General features: G+C 40.4%; 1 pseudogene; it reads right to left on the minus strand.

The window, feature by feature from the left end:
• Positions 1-831: 831 nt before the first annotated feature.
• LOC147421967 (uncharacterized) lies at positions 832-1,352 on the minus strand (annotated as a pseudogene).
• Between the last annotated feature and the right edge of the window lie 20,680 nt (positions 1,353-22,032).

Raw genomic sequence — 22,032 nt, forward strand, 5'->3', positions numbered from 1 at the left:
TCTGTACCTATGACCAAGCTCATCTAGATAGGTCACGGTCTGCTCAACTCTCTGAAGCTTCACTAGCCTAGGATGTGTCTGTGTGTCTAGGATGTCATCTGGGTGTGCTCGCTCAATGTCATCAAAATCAAGGGTCTCAATCAAGAGATACTGCTCTCCGAGCTCATCAATAAAAACTGCTCTATCGGCCTGTGGGTAGGCTCTCACAATCTGCCTAGGTGTAGACATCATGCGCTACGGGGTGGCTAGCCTCACAAAGGGGTGATCATAAGTGTCAACATCATATGGAACCCCTCGTGGAGATCAGCCTACTATATGCAAGATCTGACCGTCTATATCTCTCATGCTATCCCTAGTCTGTCTGGTCTCGGACAGTGTCTGAAGGGTGGGGGTCAGTGGTCTAGGGGCACTCATATCTATAATGGGTGATCTACCGGGCCCCACCTCTGGTGCTCTCAACTGGGGTGATGTGGTCGTCATAGACTCTCTTGTATGCTCTCTAATCTGTGTCATCAAAGGCTGGCATGGGTCTCTAGTTGGTGCAAGGTGTCGAGGTTGAGATCTGTGTCATCAAAGGCTGGCATGGGTCTCTAGATGGTGCAAGGTGTTGAGGTTGAGACTCTCTAAAGTACGTGTCGAAGGCTCTGGGTCTCTATTTGTGGCTCACTCTGAGTGGTACGCAAAGTGCTAGCAATCGCCGTGTACATCGCTCTAGACTCGTGATAGCTCGAAACGCTTGGCGGCAAATCAAGTCTAGGTGAGGAGAATCCTGGCAGTGGTTTCCTGAGTGATGTGGGTGGTGGCACTGTGTCTAAAGGAGGTGAGGCACTCCTACTGGAAGTAGGGCGCTAGGTCGGTCGAGGATCGTACGGCAATCCACAAGTCAAAAAGTAAAGCTCGGTGCCTGTGGTGCTCATGTAGCATCTGTCTTTAGGCTCGCCAACTAGTGTCACAACATCTGTGGATAGGCGTCTACTAGAAGTGTGACACTCTAATTAATATATGCGTTGAGCACTATCTATATAGATCACTCGTGGACCTACCCGTTGTAATGTAACCTGCATGGGATGGTCGAAGGCCTCAAGGCAATCATCTGCATGTACTAGCTCTATCTCCTCTAGCCTAATCAAATGGTCGACCACATACGTGGCGCGAAAGTCATCTCTAAATGTGCCATCCCGCGTATCGTCGGGAAGGACTCGCACCACCTGGAGGGTCTGTGTGGGACCAAAGGAGGCGCGGCACTCGACAAAGAAATGTCCATATGTGTCCGTCTAAAAGGGCCGGCCTCTATGCTCGCCTACAAGTGTGAGCAATGTGTACTCAGAGCACGAAGTGGTCATGGCCTTCATATGTGCGCTCTCGGCGTGTGATAGGCCTCTAAACCTCGTCAACTCGTCGAATGTAGACTAAAATCAAAATATGCACTATATCGAGGTTTATGCGTACAATCGGACTCAAATCTGACAAAATCTGACAAAACCTAACTCTCGGACGTATCTGCTCTAAATGTGTCTAATCATGTGTACATGCGCACGAGCGTCGAGTATGTGGAGCGTGTGATGCGTGTGGAATATGTGTGAGACGCAAAGAAAGAAAGAAAAAATTCGAAATTTTTTTAAAGTTTTTTTTTTAAAATTAATAGGCGTGTGTGTGTGTGTGTGTGTGTGTGTGTGTGTGTGTGTAAATTCGAGTGAGAGAAAGAAACAAAAAGAGAAAATCAAGGGATTGTTTAATGGAGACCTTTTGTGTGGGTGAGTGAAAGAGGGCAAAGAGACAAAAGAAGAAAATCAAGGAGTGATTAAGGGAAAGAGACAAAGAGAGAAAGTCAAGGAATATTTAAGGGAAAGAGACAAAGAGAGAAAGTCAAGGAATATTTAAGTGGGGGATCTTTTGTGTGTGTGTGTGTGTGTGTGAGTGTGTGGTGTCCGTGAGTGAAAGAAACAAAGAGAAAATCAAGGAATATTTAAAGGGGGGAGGTTTTTGTGTGTACGTTTTTTTTTTTTGGACGTGTGTGTGTGTGTGTGTGTGTCTGAGAGAGAGAAAGTAAGAAAAATGAAGAGGGGTGTATGTGTGTGTGTGTGTGTGTGTGTGTATGTGTGTGTGTGTGTTTAACACATCAATTGCCAATCAAACCAAGACCCGTTTTAACCTCTTTTTTTTCATTTTTAGCCCAAAAATTAGCGCAATTGGTGGTTCAATTAGAAAATTTATATGCATACACTTGTTTACCACTAATCCAACATCACAATACAATCATAAACACTCCAATTTTCCACTTGCAATTAGTTTAACTATGTGTGTATACATAAGCACAATTAAGCCTTAAATGCACCAATTAATCACACACAATTCTACCAAAAATTGGACAGCAGTTCGGTGCAAAATTGGCAATCGAAAACCATAAACCATATCAACATAATGACCATAATCAATCAATGGTTTTGCATCAAACACATTAGCATCAAAATTGCCAAAAAACAAGCACCAATTTGTACACATTTGCCCTCATGTTGGCATACACTAGTGCACCTAATCAATTCTCAAACCTGCACTTTAATTTCAGATTTTAAAGTGGGTTAATGCACTCACATTACAACAAGAATCGCGTCGATTTCTCCACTCCAATTGACGATTACACACCTGTGTGTGTGCGTAGGCAACCGCTTCACCGCATGTCCACCTACAAGCACCACTCACAAAGCATCATGTGTAGCATCATTTTTCTTCAAATCAAACACATAATCATGAAGGCAAAACATCCAATTAGAGATTCATTCATGTGTAGCACCAAAAACACACAAGATTAGTGAGTAATTAGACATCAAAACTAGCATAAATCACACATAATTACACAGTTTCTAATCACTCAAATCATGCAAAATTGATGAAATTTCAACCGTAAGAGTGGTGCACAAGCCTCTAATTAGGCACATAAACATGTAAAACACTTCAATTGTTAGTAGATTAGTAGTAAATTAATGATCAATTAGTGAAAATGAAGAGAAAACATAAAAATTACACACAACTTTTTTAACAAAATCTCATCACAAATCAACCATTCACCATCACCAATACCTAATCCTAATGAAAATTAGAAACTCAAACCATCACACGGGTGATCCTCTAGCTTAGGCGCTCGATCCTCGGCAACGGCGCCAATGTTGGTGGTCATAGCACAGCGCACAACCCACCGACATAATGTCAATCCGGTGGATCGGAACCCGGCTAGTGCATGGAGGCATGGATGCACCTAATGTGACGGAATGAGGACTCTAGGAAGAGGGGTAAAGCAAGAGAGGAGAAGAGGGAAAGCCGATGAAGCAAGATCTATGCACACACACTCTCAATCTACACTCTAACTCTCTAATCATGCAAACAATGGTGTATCCCTTTGCTCTAATCTCAAGCACACACACTCTAATCACACATTAAGCATACACAAAGAAGCATAATAAGAGAAATGTATGCAGACCACGTACACACACACTCTAATCTAGCACACATATGAAGCAAGAATGCTCAAACAAGAGGGAAAACTTGAGAGAGAAGAGAAGATTAACACTAATCATACACCATTAACACACATAAGCTTGAAAAACAAGAGAAAGTAGAGAGAACTTAGCTTCAATTAATCCCAATGACTACTACATATGATGTGGAAGATCCAAGCTCCATAGCCACTCCTCTTCTTCTTCTCCACACTCCCTTACACTATCTTCTCTAAGAATGCCCTTTCACATCTTGTGAATTGACTTATATACAAGGGCTTTTAAAAATGGGCGGCCGGCCAAAAAATGTATAACATGCTGCAGGTATCTAGGCTCATCTAAGCATCAATGTACAACTTGGAACCCACTGTGGAGCCCGTAAATACAAAAAATATATGCATACACATATGTGTACACACCAATGGAAGCATAATGCATGTCGTTGACGCTCGCCCGTCAACATAGCCCTAGAATGGGCGTATATACAATGCACGGGGGGAAAACCTCCTAGTGAGGGAAAAATTCCCCAACGGTCCTAAGTGTGTGTGTAGCAAAGGTGTACTTACTATATCTATCGAGAAAGGATGGTTCACCACTAGATCATGCCCATAGAAGCGCTCTAATAAGTCAAAATACTTATGACCAAAATTGAGATTGCAAAGCTTCCTCTTGTCCTTATGCTCCCATGTAGACATTTACCAATAAATATTTTTGCCAAATGGTGTATTCCTCTCCCAATCTGAGATATCCTTGTGGATGGAAACAAGAAATACCAATTGTCATAAAAGGCACCCTTTGAGTCAACCAACGATCCAGGCTCTACAATAATCTCCACTATCTTTCACTAGTACTCTTCCAAAGTTTTGGACCTGCCTCCATCCATAGAGTGAAAACTATCAATCTCATGTGATCTCTCTACCCCAATCAAAACAGCGGTGCTCCTATTGTCCCAATGGAAGCAATGTTAAATTTCTTGGGCATTGCTACAAAATTCTCTTGTAAAGGTCACTAACTCCTTCTTGATGTGAGATTTTTAGGATGATGCTTTGTAGGTATGGGGTCGACCTCTTCCTGCATGGCTATTGTAAATGTCATAGAATCTAATATTTACTTTTAGATTCATCGAAATTTAACTATCAAAGGAGAGAGTTTTTCTTAAGAGAAAGATAGCAAGGAGATTATAGGTTGTGCCAAGCTGATTTCTTGACACAATTACACATACAAAAACATTATTATCAAGCACAAAACTCAAAGAGAATACCCAATTAAGATTGAAAATTGTGATGAGGACCGGATTATCTTGGAGCTAGTCCCCCCTCCAAAAGGACTTGTATTATAATACTCTCAAAAGAGAGCTTTGTTACAATACATGTTTCTGATCTTGCAGAGCTTTTCTTGAATTGAGAAGATAGTTTTCTTCAACATTCTATGGTATAACCCTCCGTCCCAAACCCTAAACACCCCAACAGGGAGAAAGGAACTGCGAAGAAAGAGGGAGATGAGAGTGGAAAAAAGATTTTTTCAAGCAAGAGAGTTGATACTCCATGTATGCTTGCTCAAGGGAAAACTCTTAGCATAGCTTAGTATATTAGAATAGTAGAGATGGAGAAGAAGAAAATTTCATTGGCTTGGATTTGCATCCATAGCCAAGAGCATGAGCATAGAGTCTGTCTCTAGAGCTCCCATAAGAGAGAGAGAGAGAGAGAGAGAGAGAGAGAGAGAGAGATCTTGCTTTGCCAACTTGGGCACTTGAGAGAGAGTGTGAGAGGAGAAAGAGAGAAAAAATCCCAACAAGCCCCTCCTTATATGCTTGTGCAAGTGTGCAACTAGTCTTCAATTAGAATGCTTAACACTTGGCCAATGAGGTGAGAACACCCCATGATGCAATTCATGCTTATCCTACATCTATCATAACTTGCTTTGCATGAAGAACTCGCCCCCCCTCTCTTGGATCCTTCTTGACAAGTGTAGACACCACACGCAGTTGTTAAGTTCACTCAAAGTAAGTGTGTGCTACTTTGGACATGTGGCCTAGCCAAGCTTAGTAAACGAAGACTAGAGTCACCTTACAAAATAAGAAAGGGCTGATCTAACCATAGTCTTTAGCTTTTTGCTTTCATTTATTAAAAACCATAAACTTGCCCTTTTATTGATTAGCTCGGGTGCAAGACCTTTGCACAAACCTTGTAGACATATGAAGCTGACCCGGGGCTACATCCCACCTACTAATTTAGGACCTTCTAAATTAGGATAAACTTTGGTAAAATAAAACTCACCCTTTGGTATTTGAAACTTTCACCTCCTGTGTGAAACCTTAACGCATTGCTTTGGAGGTGCCACCAAACTGTTCCCAAAACCTACTAAATTTAGACACTTTGTGGCAAGTTAGAATTTCACCCTAAGGCCTCTCGAACTTCATACTTGGAGTCACCTTGGAGTCTAAAGAGTTATTCTAATGACTTGGGCTTAGCACAATCACTTTCAATTTTTATACTCTTATGATTGCTCTCGATCATCTCTTTTGTCAAGTACCTTTGATCAAGGCTGCTTGGGATACATTTATCCTTCCTTGACAAGTCCCTATGACTGAGATAACTAGTTAGCACTTACCCTTGCTCTTTTATGGAGTTTTTTCCTTTTGGTCCCAAGCCTTGACCGGTTAGTCCATCAACAATTAATCAATTTCACGTTCCCTTTTTAATTTCCCTAGACTTAAGTGGCCAAATTAAGATTGAAAATATTTGTAGAAGGTTAGAGATTAATATTCATGACAAATTTACCTCTCCCTAAAATCATAGTCGTCCTCGACTATGGGGTAGGGAAAAAAAGTTATAGTTATTCCTATTGCTTTGGGTAGAGGATCCTGTCGACATTCTTCCACAATGGTGACTAACTCCACCTCATGCTTGGACGGTTTAGCTATCACAAGCATGTATTTACTTAGCCCTAATCATCTTTCATAGCAGATTGACAAGGTCTACTAGATGCTTGATGGACTAAGCAACTGCAAGCTTGATTCATGGTATGCATGCACTTAAAACATATGAATAGGAGTCATTGTAAGTATTTACAAGGTTTACATTATTTTTTAGTTGGATGTCTTGCATCCACCTTGCATCTTCGAAAGGATAATTCTTAAATTTAACAAGATATTGTCGGATAGACTTATCACTTCTCAAAACCTTGTCTTCATGTTGTAGGATGCTCTCTAGCTGCAAAATCTTTTCTTGACCTTCAAACTCAAAAGGTTCTTCAATTAGTGGTCCTTTGGTGGCTCACCCTTATAAGGTTTTAAGAGACTCACATGAAAGGCATTATGAATGAGCCAGGTACTTAGTAACCTTAACTTATAAGTTGTTTTATTAATAGGATTAAGAATTTAAATGGGCCATAATATCTTTTTGCTAACTTAGCATAATATTTCTGGTGAGCCATTGGGAATCCTTGTGTTCCCTTGCCCGTAGTGTGGCTTAGGCATGCTTTTGGAAACTTGAGCAATACCCAATTATTTTCTTTGAAGTTCAAGGCACGTCTATGCTTATCAGCAACAGCCTTTTGCTTCCGTTGTATGATGGATATAGCTCTTTTGATCTTTTGACAAGATTCTTTAAGATCTTTGGTATACTTATAAACACAGCAAATATGTTCCCAAGTGACTTGACTATCAAGGGGAGCTTGGGTCTTTCTTCAATTATCTCGAAGGGTGCCTTTCTTGTACAAGTATGGACAGTGTTATTGTACGCATACTCTACTAAGGGTAAATAATTTTCTCATTGATTTTTTTGATCTACTTTTGTAACATTGGCTTTAAGTAGATCAATGATGGTTGAATTTGCTATCTCACTTTGGCCATCCATTTGTGGGTGACAGGTCAAGGAGAAATTCAACTTAGTACCCAAATTCTTAAAGAGACCTTTTCAAAAATTGTTGGTCATTCTTGGATCTAGATGTTGGTAAGCCATGGTACTTAAAGACCTATGAGATAAAGAGAATTTCCATATGGTGTGCTTTAATAGTCTTCTTCATCAGTATGAAATGCACTTTCTTGCTAAACCTGTCTCTATTGTCCATCTTCTTGTATTCCCATGTATGGATTTTGGAAATCCAAAGATGAAGTCCATGGATATACTTTCCCACAGAGAATCAGGTATAGGCAATGGATGAAGCAAGCCATGCTACTTCCCTCTATCATACTTTGTCTTTTGACATGCAATGCATTTGACAATGTAGTCCGGTATGTCTGTTTTCATTGTTGGCCAATAAAAGTATTTCTCTACTCCCTTGAGAGTAGCTTGAGTCCCTCTATGTCTTGCATAAGGTGGAACATGATATTTGTACATAACATTTTCACGTTATGGTAAAAGTATGTGTAACGCATAGCCTATTTCCATAGAGAAGATAACCATCTTGCACATTGTAAGGTTCCTCTTTCTTCCCTAGTGCAATAGCTAACATTACATCTTTGAATTTTATATCCATAGTGTACTCATCTATCATAGATCATTGTGAGTAGCTATTGATACAATATTCACTTTTGGCCTTTGTGAAAGTGCAAGGCCCACTTGGTTGTGCTTACCAACTATGTGAGCAATATGAAAATTAAAATGTGAAAGAGTGTTTGCCCACCTTATTTGTTTATCACTTAATTTAGTTTGCGTCAAAAAGCACCTAAGGCTTTGATGATCTGTGTGCAAAATAAATGGAGTGCCTAGGAGATCATGCTTCCATACATTTAGGGCATGTAAGATAGCTAACATCTCTTTTTCATATATACCTAAATTCTTTTCTTGGCCATCCAGTCTCCTACTTTCATATGTTATAGCATACACTTCTTGAAGCAAAACAGGTCCAAGGCATTGTCCACAAGCATCACACTAGTATCACCGAATCAACAAGAGGAGCTTTGCCTTTAAATATTCCAAAGCTTCGTTCTCTTTCTGCAATCCATATAAATATAACATTGTTCTTAGTCAAATCATACAATGGAACTGCTATGAATGAGAATTTTTATATGAAGCATCTATAGTATGCACACATTCCTAAAAAGCTTCTTAATTCATGTAGATTTGTTGGTATAGGCCATCCTTTTATTACTTCCAACTTTCCAAGATCCATCCAGATCCTTGCTTGAGAGATAATATGACCCAAATATGAAATCTCTTTCAAGAAAAACTCACTTTTCTTTTGATTATTGTAAAGCTTATTTTCTCTCAAAACTTGAAATATTGCCTGAAGATGTTTCTTATGTTCCTCAATAGTCTTCGAGTAGATGATAATGTCATCGATGAGGTCTAAAGAGCCTCTCCATCATTTGATTAAAGTTAGATGGTGCATTGGTAAGACCAAAAGGAAATACCAAGAATTTATATAGGCCTAAAGTTGTTTGTGTTGGAATTAGGGTTGCAGAGAAATGCACACAGCTTGGAGAAGACAAAGGAAGCTCAAGGCACACAATAGAGAGTGTGTTACTTAGTGTGCAATGGAAATATAGATAGGCCTAGAGTGATGGGCGTATATACAATGCTCGGGGGAAAAAACCTCCTAAAGAGGGAAAAAATTCCCCGGCGGTCCTAGTGTGTTCACACACATCACTACCACATGTATATGGTAACAAATCCCCCCTGGAGTGATGCGGTGAACGAGAGCTGGCACATGAGTAAAGGGAAGTGCCATGCCCTAAGGACATGATCAGTCCACAAAGGGGAGTAAACCCAAAGCTTTGTGGAAAGCTTCAAGCTTCTCATGAGACAATTCCTTTGTGAAAAGATATGCAAGGTTGTCCTGTGTTGACACATAAGCCAAGTTAATCTTTCCTGCTAAGAGCCTCTCCCTGACATAGTGGTAATGCACCTCAATGTGATTTGTGTGAGCATGAAAACCTGGGTTCCTTGCAACTGGAAATGCGCTCTGACTGTCAGTGTAGATAGTGTTGGCAGTGTCCTATCCAACACCCAAATTAGCCATAAGGCGTCTAAGCCATACACACTCAACCGTAGCTGTGAAGACTGCCCTGTACTCAGTCTCACAACTCAAAGTGGCCACAGTAGGTTGCTTCTTGCTCAACCATGATATACATGAACTACCAAGCAGGAAACAAAAACCACTTGTGGACACTCGTGTGTCAAAACAACCAACCCAATCCGAGTCCGAAAAAGCATGTAAGTCTGGCGGCAATGATCCCCCCTTGGGATAAAACAAGCCAAGATGTAAAGTGGCACTAAGGTAGCGGAAAATCCTCTTGACAGCCTGCCAATGCTTAGACCCTAGGCTATGCATAAATTTGCTGACCTGTGAGACTGCAAATTGAATGTTCGGCCTCATGTTGCATACATAAATGAGGCAGCCAACAGCTTTGGTAAAGAGTGACATCAGTAGGATCGCCAGCATCATCTAGACTCAACTTCAAACCTGTTTCCATGGGAGTGGCAATAGGTTTGCTATCCTCAAGTCCAAACTTACATACCAATGTCTCTATGTAACTTTTTTGACACAAGGCAATACCACCATCACACTGCTTGAACTATATACCCAAGTAATGATGCAACAGCCCCAAATCTTTCATCTTGAAAGTAGCATTCAAATCAGCCTTAAATTCAACAATATGTCTCTCATTTGGTCCAATGATCAGCAAATCATCGACATAAAGAACCACAATGAGAAGTACATCACCCTCATGCTTTACATACAATATGATTTCTGTTGGACTGTTACGAAAGCCTCGTTTGTCCAAATGAGTGTCAGCTTTCTCATACCAAGCACGAGGAGATTGCTTCAACCCATACAAGGCCTTCTTACATCTGCACACTTTGTCCTCTTGTCCTTTTATGACAAAACCGCGAGGCTGCGTTACATAAACTTCCTCAAATATTTCACCATTCAAGAAAGCAGTAACAATGTCTGATCGATGTACATCCCAACCAAAATGAGCTGCCAATGCACATAGAAAATGCACAGTAGTCATACGACAAGTGGGAGCAAAAGTCTCTTCATAATCTATGCCTTTTTGTTGTGCATAACCCTTTGCAACAAGTCGAGCCTTATGGCGATCGATCTCACCATCCGGATTGCGTTTCAACTTGTAAACCCACTTCGTACCAATGGCCTTTTTACCAGGAGTCATACCAATGGCCTTTTTACCAGGAGTCAAATCAATAAAGTCCATGTGTCATTTTCTATAAGTGCATCATATTCTGATTGCATGGCAGCCATCCAATTTTTTGAACTATGCGCTTCATCAAAAGACAGAGGCTCTTCAACATCATGTAAGCTAGACACAGCCAAAGCATAACAATCTGATGCATAAGATGCATGGCGAGAGCCTAACGAGTACGACTAGACAAAGGTGCATCCAATTTACTGTCATGCAAAGTGTGCACCAGCCATTTTGGAATACCTCTAGCCTGCTCATTTTTAGCCCTTTCCTCATCAAGTACATCATGTACATCTGCATCAGTAATAGGTTGATCTATAACATTTTCAAAAACCCCCATAGGCTGTACATTTGCCTCATTGGAACTTACATTCATATTTCCACCACTGAAAAGAGGCAACAAAGTGTCATAAATGTCTTGTGAGCTTACATTACTGTCTCTAGTACATGACAGCAAGGGTTGAACAGAATCTTCCACAAACATTACATCCCGTGAAACCAGAATACGTTTTGTTTGCGGATGATACAACTTGTAACCTTTGCTTTCAGCACTATAACCAACAAAAATACATTTGACAGCCTTATCATCCAATTTTATGCGTTGTGTTTGTGGCACCAAAGCATATGCCAAACAGCCAAAAACACGCATGTGCTCAATAGAAGGCTTTCTATCATGCCATGCTTCATATGGAGTAATAGACTGCAAAGCTTTCATAGGACACCTGTTTAGTACATAAGTGGCACACATGATGGCCTCAAGCCAAAAAGAATGCAGCAAAGCTTGACTTTTGACCATACATCTTGCCATTTCCGTAAGTGACCTGTTTTTGCTCTCAGCAACACCATTTTGATGAGGTGTATAAGGCACTATACATTGGTGTTTTATCCCACGACTAGCCAGAAATGCATTGAATTCATGAGACATATACTTACCCCCCCCCCCCGATTGGAACGGAGGGTGCTCATAGTACATTTTGAGACATTTTCAGCCATAGCCAGAAATTGTTTGAAGCACATAAAAACTTCGGACTTCACTTTAAGCGGAAATACCCATGCACACTTGGAGTAATCATCAATGAAAGTCACGAAGTACAGGTAATTGCCCAAGGACGGAGTTTGCATGGGCCCACAAACATCACTATGCACAAGCTGCAACCTGCATGTGGCCCGAACTGAACCATCCGTTGGAAAGTTAGAACACTGCATCTTACCCAAAAATAGCCTTCACAAACATGTTTGACATGTGCTTCAAGAGGCGGCAAAGAAGCAACCATATGAGATTTCTGTAAACGCAACAAACCTGCAAAATTCATATGACCAAAACGTGCATGCCAATGTTTTGCATCTGAAATAGCCCTTGAATCTGCAATAGCATTTGCAAAATTTTGTCCACACTTGTCATACAAAGTGAGCTTATACAGCCCACGGCACAAAAGGCCAAATGCAACAATTTCATCACCAAAACTGAGATCATGAACTGTATATGTGTCATCCACAAATTTGACTACAAGTCCAAGTCTAGCAAGTGCGGATACAGACAAGAGATTCTTCTTGATCCCAGGTACATAAAGTGCATCAACAAGTGTGAAGGAACTGCCGTTTGTAGCAGTAAGCACAAGCTTTCGAACTCCCTGAACCGGATAAGAGGCATTGTTGGCACAAGTGACAGAATTCCCATGAGGGACAGACTCGAGAGAGGTGAACAATTCACAATGTGAGGTAATGTGCTTTGTAGCACCACTATCGAAATACCACACATGTGAATCTGCAGCAACTGACAAGCATGCATCATGAACACCAGGATTGTAAGTGCACTCTGCGCTAAAATCCCATTCTGCATCAACATCAGCATCACAGTTTCCTTTCACAGAAGACTCAACAATGGCTGCATTTGTAGTGGAACCAGCATTTGCAGTGGATCCACCCTCTTTCTTCTTCTTAGCCTCAACTTAGGACACTGCTTGATCAAGTGATCATTAGCTTTACAATAATGGCAATGCATCTTCTTTTTGCCCTTATCACCAAAATTTCCAGACGAAGTGCTGTCAGCAGAAGCATTAGGAACAGAAGTTTTGCCAGTCGCAACAGAACCATAAGAAGTGGCTGCATTGCTGTTACCACCCTTTCTTTGAGAAGCAATAAAAGCCTGTTTAAATGCACGTTGTCTAGTCCTGTTTTTTCTGGAAAGTGACTCTTGCAACAGCAATGTGCATAATGCATCAAACTTGACAACTTCACGAGTCTCCAAGTACTAGCAAAAGTCTGGTAAGAATCTGGTACGGCATCAAGGACAGTCTGCACAAGGAAACTGTCTGAAATGACTTCACCTACAGAAATAAGTTGCTCATTGATATCCTTGACACTAGCAAGGAAAGTGTCCATATCATCTTCTTCATGCATAATCTTCGACTCCAACTCTTTATGCAGTAAAGCAATTTTAGCCTCATTACGGCTTGCATAAAGCCCAGCCAAAATATCCCAAGCCTGTTTTGCAGATTTTGTTGAACGGATGTGAGGAACAATGGTGCGCTTCATAGACAACGCAATCAATGCATGAGCCTGCGCATCCTTTACATCCCAACGAGCTTGTTCTGACGTAGGCAAAACAACTCTGATTGCAGCAAGACCTGCAACATCCTCAACATCACCTACATCATCAGAACCAGGACGTACATCAATGCCCTGCACAATATTCCAGACGCCCTTTGACACAAGAATGTGTTGCATCATATAAGCCCACATAGGGTAATTATCCCCATCCAACCTGTCCTCAGCAGCAAACATCTTAAAAAACATATGCGTTGTTGTCAGCCATGGTAAATGCTGCACTTGATGTGAAAACTGCCCGAAAATAGGAGAAACGGAGCGGGAACAACACGTGCTATATAGCACAAACCATAGAAGACTGTAAGGCATTGTTATGCAGAAATTGGCACTGACAGTAATTCTGCACAAAATGACGAAATTGCTTGTGTAGACCTGCATGTAGTGGAAACGGAGGCCGAAATGAGCCCGAATCAGAAATCTAAGCAGACTAAGCTCTACAAGCTGTCCCAAAATGTTTGTCGACTAGCGGACGCTCGCCAAAGCTCACTGAAATCGGAGAAAGTGAGAAAGCGTGTGCTGGACCAGCTGACGACTAAGCCCAGGAGGACGTAACCTGCTCTGATACCAATTGTTGGAATTAGGGTTGCAGAGAAACGCACACAACTTGGAGAAGACGAAGGAAGCTCAAGGCACACAATAGAGAGTGTGTTACTTAGTGTAGAATGGAAAGATAGATAGCCCTAGAGTGATGGGCGTATATACAATGCTCGGGGGAAAAACCTCCTAAAGAGGGAAAAATTGCCTCGACAGTCCTATTGTGTTCACACACATCACTACCACATGTACGTGGTAACAGTTTGAAAGATTGTCTTATGAAGATCTTCAGGAACTATCCTTATCTGGTGATATCCACATTTGAGATCTATTCTACTAGAGTAGGTAGACCCTTGTAGCTTATTGAATAGATCTTCTATCCTAGGAGTAGGAAATCTATTCTTTATGGTTATCCGATTAAGCACCCGATAGTTCACACACATTCTATAAGTACCATCTTTCTTTTGTACTAGTAGAGTGAACAAAATGGATATGAACTAGGCCTGACCATCCCTTTTTTCCACAAGCTCATTCACTTGCCTCATAAGCTCCTCTTGTTGATCCGGTGAGAACCGATAACGAGGCTTATTAGGCGGTGAACTACCTAGTAGAAGTTCTATGGAATGATCATATGTTCCCCTTTTGGGAGGTAGCTCCCTGGGAATGTCATCTGTAAACATATCTTGAGATCGATTAGGAAACTAGAGAATTGTAGCTCCTTGTTAGTTTCATTTTTAGCTTCATTAGGAACACATGCATCTTTCTTAGACTCCTTGACATTTGGCCAATGCACTATCACTAACCAAATTGATTATCAAAATTGACTCATCAACAACGTACAATGCACCTAGTCCTCTCTATATATATTCTATGGTGAGTTCATGAAAGAAATCTCTAGCATACCTAATCTACCTCACACTAGGTAACCCGGTCCCATAGTGCTTGGCTTCAAAAAACCTCACCATAATCCTCTTAAAAGGCTACAAAGAATCAAGAATCAAAATGTCGTATAAAAGCCAAATTTGCACCACAACAAGCATACTTGGTAGTATCCTTCAAGATCGTATGTACATCATAAAATAATCATTGCCAACATGAGTAGGATATGTGCATAAATAAGTGCCAAAAGATATTCAAGAATAGTATATCATAATGTGTAAAAAAACGTGAGTGATGACAATGGCCTTAATCACACATGAGAGGCATCAACCATATGGCATCCAATGTCAAGTTCATATCAAGAATACCATAAAGTGCATATACCGCAGTGAACTACATCACCAAGTCATTATAATAACTCTTTAGACTCCAAGTATGAAGTATGGGAAGCCTAAGGGTGAAATTCTAACTTGCCACAAATTGTCTGAATTTAGCAAGTTTTGGGAGTAGCTTGGCGGCACCTCCAATGCGATGTGTTAAGGTTTCTCACAGGAGGTGAAAGTTTTAAATCTCAAAGTGTGAGTTTTATTTTTATCAAATTTTATCCTAATTTAGCAGGTTCTAAATTAGCAGGTAGGTTGTAGCCCCGGGTCGGCTTCATAAGCTTCCAAAGTTTGTGCAAAGGTCTTGCATCCAAGCTAATTAATAAAAGGACAAGTTTATGGTTTTTAATGAATGAAAGGAAAAATACAAAGACTAAGGTTAGGTCATCCCTTCCTCATTTAGTAAGTTGACTCTAGTTTTTGTTTACTAAACTTCTCTAGGCCACATATCCAAAGTAGCATACACTTGCTTTGAGTGAACTCAAACAATTGTGTGTGAGTGTGTGTGGTGTCTACACTTGCCAAGAAGGGTCCAAGAGAAGAGGGGACGGTGCTTCATGCAAGGCAATCTAGGACAAGTGTAGGCTAAGCATGAGTTGCATTATGGGGTGTTCCCACCCATTGGCCAAGTGCTAAGTATTCTAACTAAAGACTAGTTGCACACTTTCACAAGCATATAAGGAGGGGTTCATTGGGATTTTTTCTCTCTTGATACTCTCACACACACACTCAAGTGCCCAAGTTGGCAAAGCAATCTCTCTCTCTCTCTCTCTCTCTCTCTCTCTCTCTCTCTCTCTCTCTCTCTCTCTCTCTCTCTCTCTCTCTCTCATGGGAGCTCTAGAGACAGACTCTATGCTCAAGCTCTTGGCTATGGATGCAAATCCAAGCCAATGAAAGTTTTGTCTTCTCCATCTCTAGTATTCTATTATACTGCTATGTTAAGAGTTTGCCCATGAGCAAGAATACATGGAGTATCAATTCTCTTGCTTGAAAAATACTTCTTTTCATTCTCATCTTCCTCTTTCCTTGCAATTCCTTTCTCCCCATTGGGGTGTTCAGGGTTTGTGAAGGAGGGTTATACCATGGAATCTTGAAGAACACCATTTTCTTGATTCAAGAAAAGCTTTTCAAGAGCAAAAACATGTATTGTAATAAAGCTCTCTTTTGAGAGGATTATAATACAAGTCCTTTTGGAGGGGGGACCGGTTCCAAGCAAATCCAATCCTCATCGAGTTGTCAACCTTAATTGGGTATTCTCTTTGGATTATGTGCATGATTATAGTGTTTTTTATGTGTAATTGTGTAAGGAAATCAACCCAACACAACATATAATCTCCTTGCTATTTTTCTCTGAAGAAAAACTCTCTCCTTTAATAGTTAAATTTTGTTGAATCTAAAAGTAAGTATTAGATTCTTTCATATTGGTATCAGAGCCGAGGTTTCTATGAAAGGATGGAGTTTTTCATTGCAATAGGGTAAGTGGGAGTGGGATCTATTATCTTAGTTGGTATGCATGTTTACAAGGTACAAGGGACACCATCAAGATATATGGTCTTAATGATGGAGTTTTTCGGGACTTGCCTTTGTCTTAACCATTATTGAGATATTAGTCACCCAACAGGGACTAATGATAGCCTCACACTGTTAAACCCACTCCACTACTCTTTGCAATTAACAATATTCTAAACCACGGGTGTAGTTATTCGACTGCTAATTGTCAAGGGATGAGAGGAGTAGTAGCCAAAGTTTTGAAAGTGCCTAAAAAAGAGCTAGCATACACATACAAGGAAATTTAATCATGGCACAACATAATTAAGAGAATGTAATTAATATTGACAACTTAGATTTGGCTCATGGTATAGCATTTGATAATGGTTGCAAAGTTGTCAACTACCTTGTTGACGACTTACAAGAAGCAATGGGAAACCCTAACTTGCAAGCGGAGGTTCAAAGTCAAATTCAAGTCCTTCAAGCTCAAGTTTCCCCAAGTGCCCAAGAAGAGAGAATTCCTACAAGGCCTCCTAGTGAGACCTCCAAACGAGGAATCTCTTTGGGAAAATGAAGAGGAGATATCGAAAGGAACTCCCACGCAAATTGTTCAAGAAGAAGAAGTGTGTCTTGAACTTTCAAGGGAGAGGTATGAAAGCCACACCCCTCCAACCTCTGGAAGTGATACTGCCCAAGAAGACGGTGGACACCTAGTCCTCCAAAATATAAGAGGAAGTTATCAAATACTCCCTCCCATGCCAATCCAAGAGAAGAGAGAAAGAAATCAAGCAAGAGGAAGTGAAGAAAGCGGTTTCCATCCTCGCTTTCTTCCTCCTCTTCCTCTTCATCATCATCACTATCTTCTGACAAGGAGGACAGTGACTTGCCACCCAAGAGAGAGAAGAGAAAGGGTAAACAGAGGAGCTATGCAACATGGAAGAGGTCATGTAAGTTGAAAAATTTTCAAAGAGGGAGGAAAGATCCTTACTTATGATGGAACCTTCGAAGCAACTGATAAAGTATTGGCCTTTATCCAACGATTTGACGCGGCGTGTGAAGATGAGATTTCTCAAAATCTTCAAATATTTAAAATGTTCCTATAGATTTACAAAAGTCATCTTGTCAATGGTGGGCATACCTACATAGTCAAGGTGAAGCTCGAAAGACCTGGAAAGCTTTGAGGATTTCTATTACAAAGCAGTTCCTTGCAAGTGATGCCAAAGACCAAGTCCTTATTATGGAATGCATGAAGATGGCCCATACGAGTTTGTCCAAAAGTATGTGGATAAGTTTTGGGATCTATATCTAAAAGCCACTGTCTATAAAAAGACGAACTTTATGAAGCAAAAGCAATAATTTTGTGTTGGACTACATAAGGACATGATTGAGTATGTCAACTCACAAAGACCTAAAACTATTTAGGAGGTCATACATCATACTATGGTTGCTTCAAGGATTCATTTCCAACAAGGGACTAAGAAGGGCTCCAAGCCAACAGAAGCCAAGGAATCAACTGAGCAAAGGGGAAGAACAATGCGACGTAGAATTCCCCCAAGGCTAATAACAACAAGAACAAAGGAAAGAGGTTGAACGTTATCATAAAGATAACAAGTGTCTCAAGTGTGGAGAGCAAGGACATGTTTCCAGGGCATGTTCCAAGAGAAATGGACAAAATGACCCTCTTAGAACCACCATGGTGGAATCTCTAAAAGAGGAAGGCCATTGCAAAGGAGCACCACTCTCTTATACTTGGGAAAAAGAAAGAGAGCATGATGCTTTCATTTTGTTTGACCCTGGCTCTACCCACAACTTCATTTCTGTTGAGCTAGCTGCCGAGCTAGGAATTCATGACTTTGAGATGGGAGATGTGGTAAAAGCCGATGGAGCTTTCAATGTAATGGAAATGGCTTATGAACTTTGAGGATAGCGAATTAAGAGAATTAGAGTGAGAATTTTTGTGAGATTACTTTGAGAACATAGAGGGTGAACTTTATTGATGGTAGCAACATAAACATAGTACTTAATTAACTTGGCATGAATGATACTTTTGCCATCGAGAGAGTATTAGAGAACATGACAATAGTTAAGGGCCGGATTTACTTGGAGCCGGTCCCCCCTCCAAAAGACGTTTGTATTATAGATTCTCCCATCAAGAGAGACTTGATACAATACAATCTTTGTGTTCCTTGTGACCTAGGTGATGCAATGAAGATAGAAAGCTTCATGCATCACAAGCATAACATAAAATTTTGCAAAAAGCATTAACTATCCCAAGCCTCAGTCCCAAGGCCTCAAACACCTTCGAAAGTGGAGAGAGATAGCAAGGAATGAGGGTAGGGAAGAGGAAAAAGAAATAGTTCCTCACTTATCATCACTCTTCTTGCTTAGCATAGCATAATAGCATAGTAATGAAGATGAAGAAGATGGCAAGCTTAAGCATTGAAGCATGGCTCTTGGTTGGATTTGCATTCCATAGCCAAGAGTGTTGGTGTAGACTCTCCACTTCTCAACAAGCTTGGAGAAGGAGATGGAGCTCTTGCACTTTGCACTCCACACAATGAGAGAATGTGTGTGTATGTGTGGGAGAGTATACACCCCTCTCATGCTTGGTCCCCCCCTCCCTCCCTCTCTCTCTCTCTGTCTCTCTCTCTCTCTCTCTCTCTCTCTCTCTTTTGTATTATTTAGTTATTTCATTTGGACATGTGTCCTCTTTTTCCTCTTTGAGAGAGAGAACTTAATTATTTATTTTTATGCATCTAAATTCTCATTGGATTCAAGCACATCATGAGGGCCACATGTGGAGGATCATTTGGACATATGTCTTTTTAAGATATCATGTTTGAATTGAACACTTCAAGAACCTAGTCAACTAAGCATGGAAACCTTTTATGTCTCTTTTGAGAGTTTATGTTTGAATTGAACACTTCAAGAACCTTAGTCATTTAAGCATGAGAAACACTTCAAACTTGGGCAAGGTTTCCACAAACACTTTAAGCACTTTAGTTAGCAAGCCAAAAAGCACCTCATGCTTGGGTAGGGTTCCCACCTCAAGGTCAGCCCTAGCTTGCCTAAGGTCAAAGGATTTTTTTACACTAACTTTTGGTGGTGTTTAATGAAGCTAACCTTAAGGTTTTTAAGCTCCTCTAGGTAGCATTGCTCTTTAACAGACCATCTCTCATTTGGACCCCTTTAACCTTGGCCCCATGTTGAGATAGATCCATAAGCACATGTCTATATTCTAACCCCTGTTCCCGTTTATTCTCTCACATTCAATGATCAGTTTAATATGAGAAAATCATTTGGGTTGGTTAGATATTATATTTTATGACATTACCTCTCTTGAAATCATAGTCATCCTCGACTACGAGGTAGAAGAGATAAAGTCTTAGTCATTAGTCTACATTTCTTAGCGGGTAGAGGATCCCTTTTTACCCTGTGACATCATTCCAGAATGGATGACTAGTCCATTTGGTACTTGGAATACGTAGTTGCTGCAAGCATGTCCGCTCTTTAGTCCATATCATACTCCCAAAGTAGAGTGACAAATTCTACTTGGTGTTTGAGTGACATCGTCATCACAAACATGATTCTAAGCATGCATACTTTTTAAATTTGTGCACAAAAGAGTATTAGTCTTATAAGACAAAAACATCGTTCATTTAGAAAGCATTTACATTTGCTTACTCTAGTGTAGCATTGTAAGCATTGACAAGGTTCATACTATCCTTAAGCTGTATTCCTTGCATCCATCTAGCATATTCAAAAGGATAATTTTTGAACTTAATAAGATACCATCGGATAATCTTACCATGCCGTAGTACCTTGTCTTCATGCCAAAGGATAGCTTCGGGTTGTAGCACCTCTTCTTGGTCTTCGATTTTTGGAGGGTCTTCAATAATTGGTTCTTTTGGTGGCTCTCCTTTGTAGGGCTTAAGTAGGCTCACATGAAAAGCATTTTGTATGAAACAATGGTAGGGCAACTTGAGTTGATAAGCCATGTCATTGATTGGCTTCAAGATTTGAAAAGGACCATAGTATGTTTTTGCTGATTTAGCATAATACTTTTGATGGCCCGTAGGATTTTTGCCCGTCGTTTGCCTCAATCGAGTCTTGGCAAACTTAAGTAAGACCCAATCATTTTCTTTGAATGTTAAGGTCCTTCTGTGCTTGTCAGCAACAGCTTTTAGCCAGCCTCCTTAACCTTTTGAAAAGATTCTTGTAGGTCACGACTATACTCATCAACAGTAGAGAAGATCTTCCCATGTAATTTAAGTAGCAAGGGACTTTTAGGTCTTCCCTCTATGATCTCAAAAGGTGCTTTTTCTGTAGTAGTATGGACAGTATTATTATACGCATACTCTACAAGGGGTAAGTACTTCTCCTATTATGAGCATTGATCTACTTCTGTAACATAAGTCTTTTGTAGATCGAGTATTGTAAGATTGGCTATCTCACTTTGTCCATCCATTTGTGGATGATAGGCCAAAGAGAAATTCAATCTTGTACCTGGATCTTCAAAGAGACCTTTTCAAAAATTACTGGTCATTCTATGATCTCTATTTGACATGATGGATGTTGGTAATCCATGGTGTTTGAAAATCTAAGATATGAAGATGGTTGCCATTTGGTGTGCCTTAATAGTCTTTTTGACAGGAATAAAATGTGCTTGCTTGCTAAACTTGTCGGCTATTGTCCATATTCCCATATTCCCATGGATAGACTTGGGTAATCCAAAGATAAAATCCATGGATATACTCTCCCATGGTGAATTAGGGATTGGCAATGGCTGGAGTAATTCAGGTTTCTTTCCTCTATCATACTTAGTCTTTTGGCATACCACACATTTTGAAACATACTCTTGTATGTCCACTTTCATGGTAGGCCAATAGAAATATGGCTCTACTCCTCGAAGAGTAGGTTGAATGCCTCTATGCCCCACATAGGGAGGAGCATGGGATTCATACATGACTTTCTCACGAACGGAGTGGGTAACACATAGCCTATTGCCATGGAGAAGATAACCATTCTACAAGGTGAATGATTCCTCTTTCTTCCCCAAAGCAAGGGCTGACATTACAGCTTTAAAGTCAGGGTCAGTAGCATACTCATCTATCATAGAAGATAGATCATTGTGAGTTGCTATAGACACCGCATTGACTTTTGGTCATTGTGAAAGTGCATCCGCGACTTGATTGTGCTTACCAACAATGTCAGCAATATGAAAATAAAATTGTGAAAGAAAATTTGCCCACCTCATTTGTTTGTTAAAAAGCTTGGTTTGCGTCATGAAGTACTTGAGACTTTAGTGGTATGTTCATAAAATGAATGGAGTCCCCAATAATTAGTGCTTCCATGTGTCTAGTGCATGTAGAACAGTTAAAAGCTCTTTCTCATAAATGCTCAAGACCCTTTCATCCGTATTGAGCCTTCTGCTCGCATATGCTATGGCATGCCCTTCTTGAAGCAAGACCGCTCCAAGGCAATCACCACAAGCATCACA

Source organism: Adiantum capillus-veneris, chromosome 27, assembly GCF_014529385.1.
Source record: "Adiantum capillus-veneris isolate H3 chromosome 27, ASM1452938v2, whole genome shotgun sequence".
In the NCBI taxonomy this organism is placed as follows: domain Eukaryota; kingdom Viridiplantae; phylum Streptophyta; class Polypodiopsida; order Polypodiales; family Pteridaceae; genus Adiantum; species Adiantum capillus-veneris.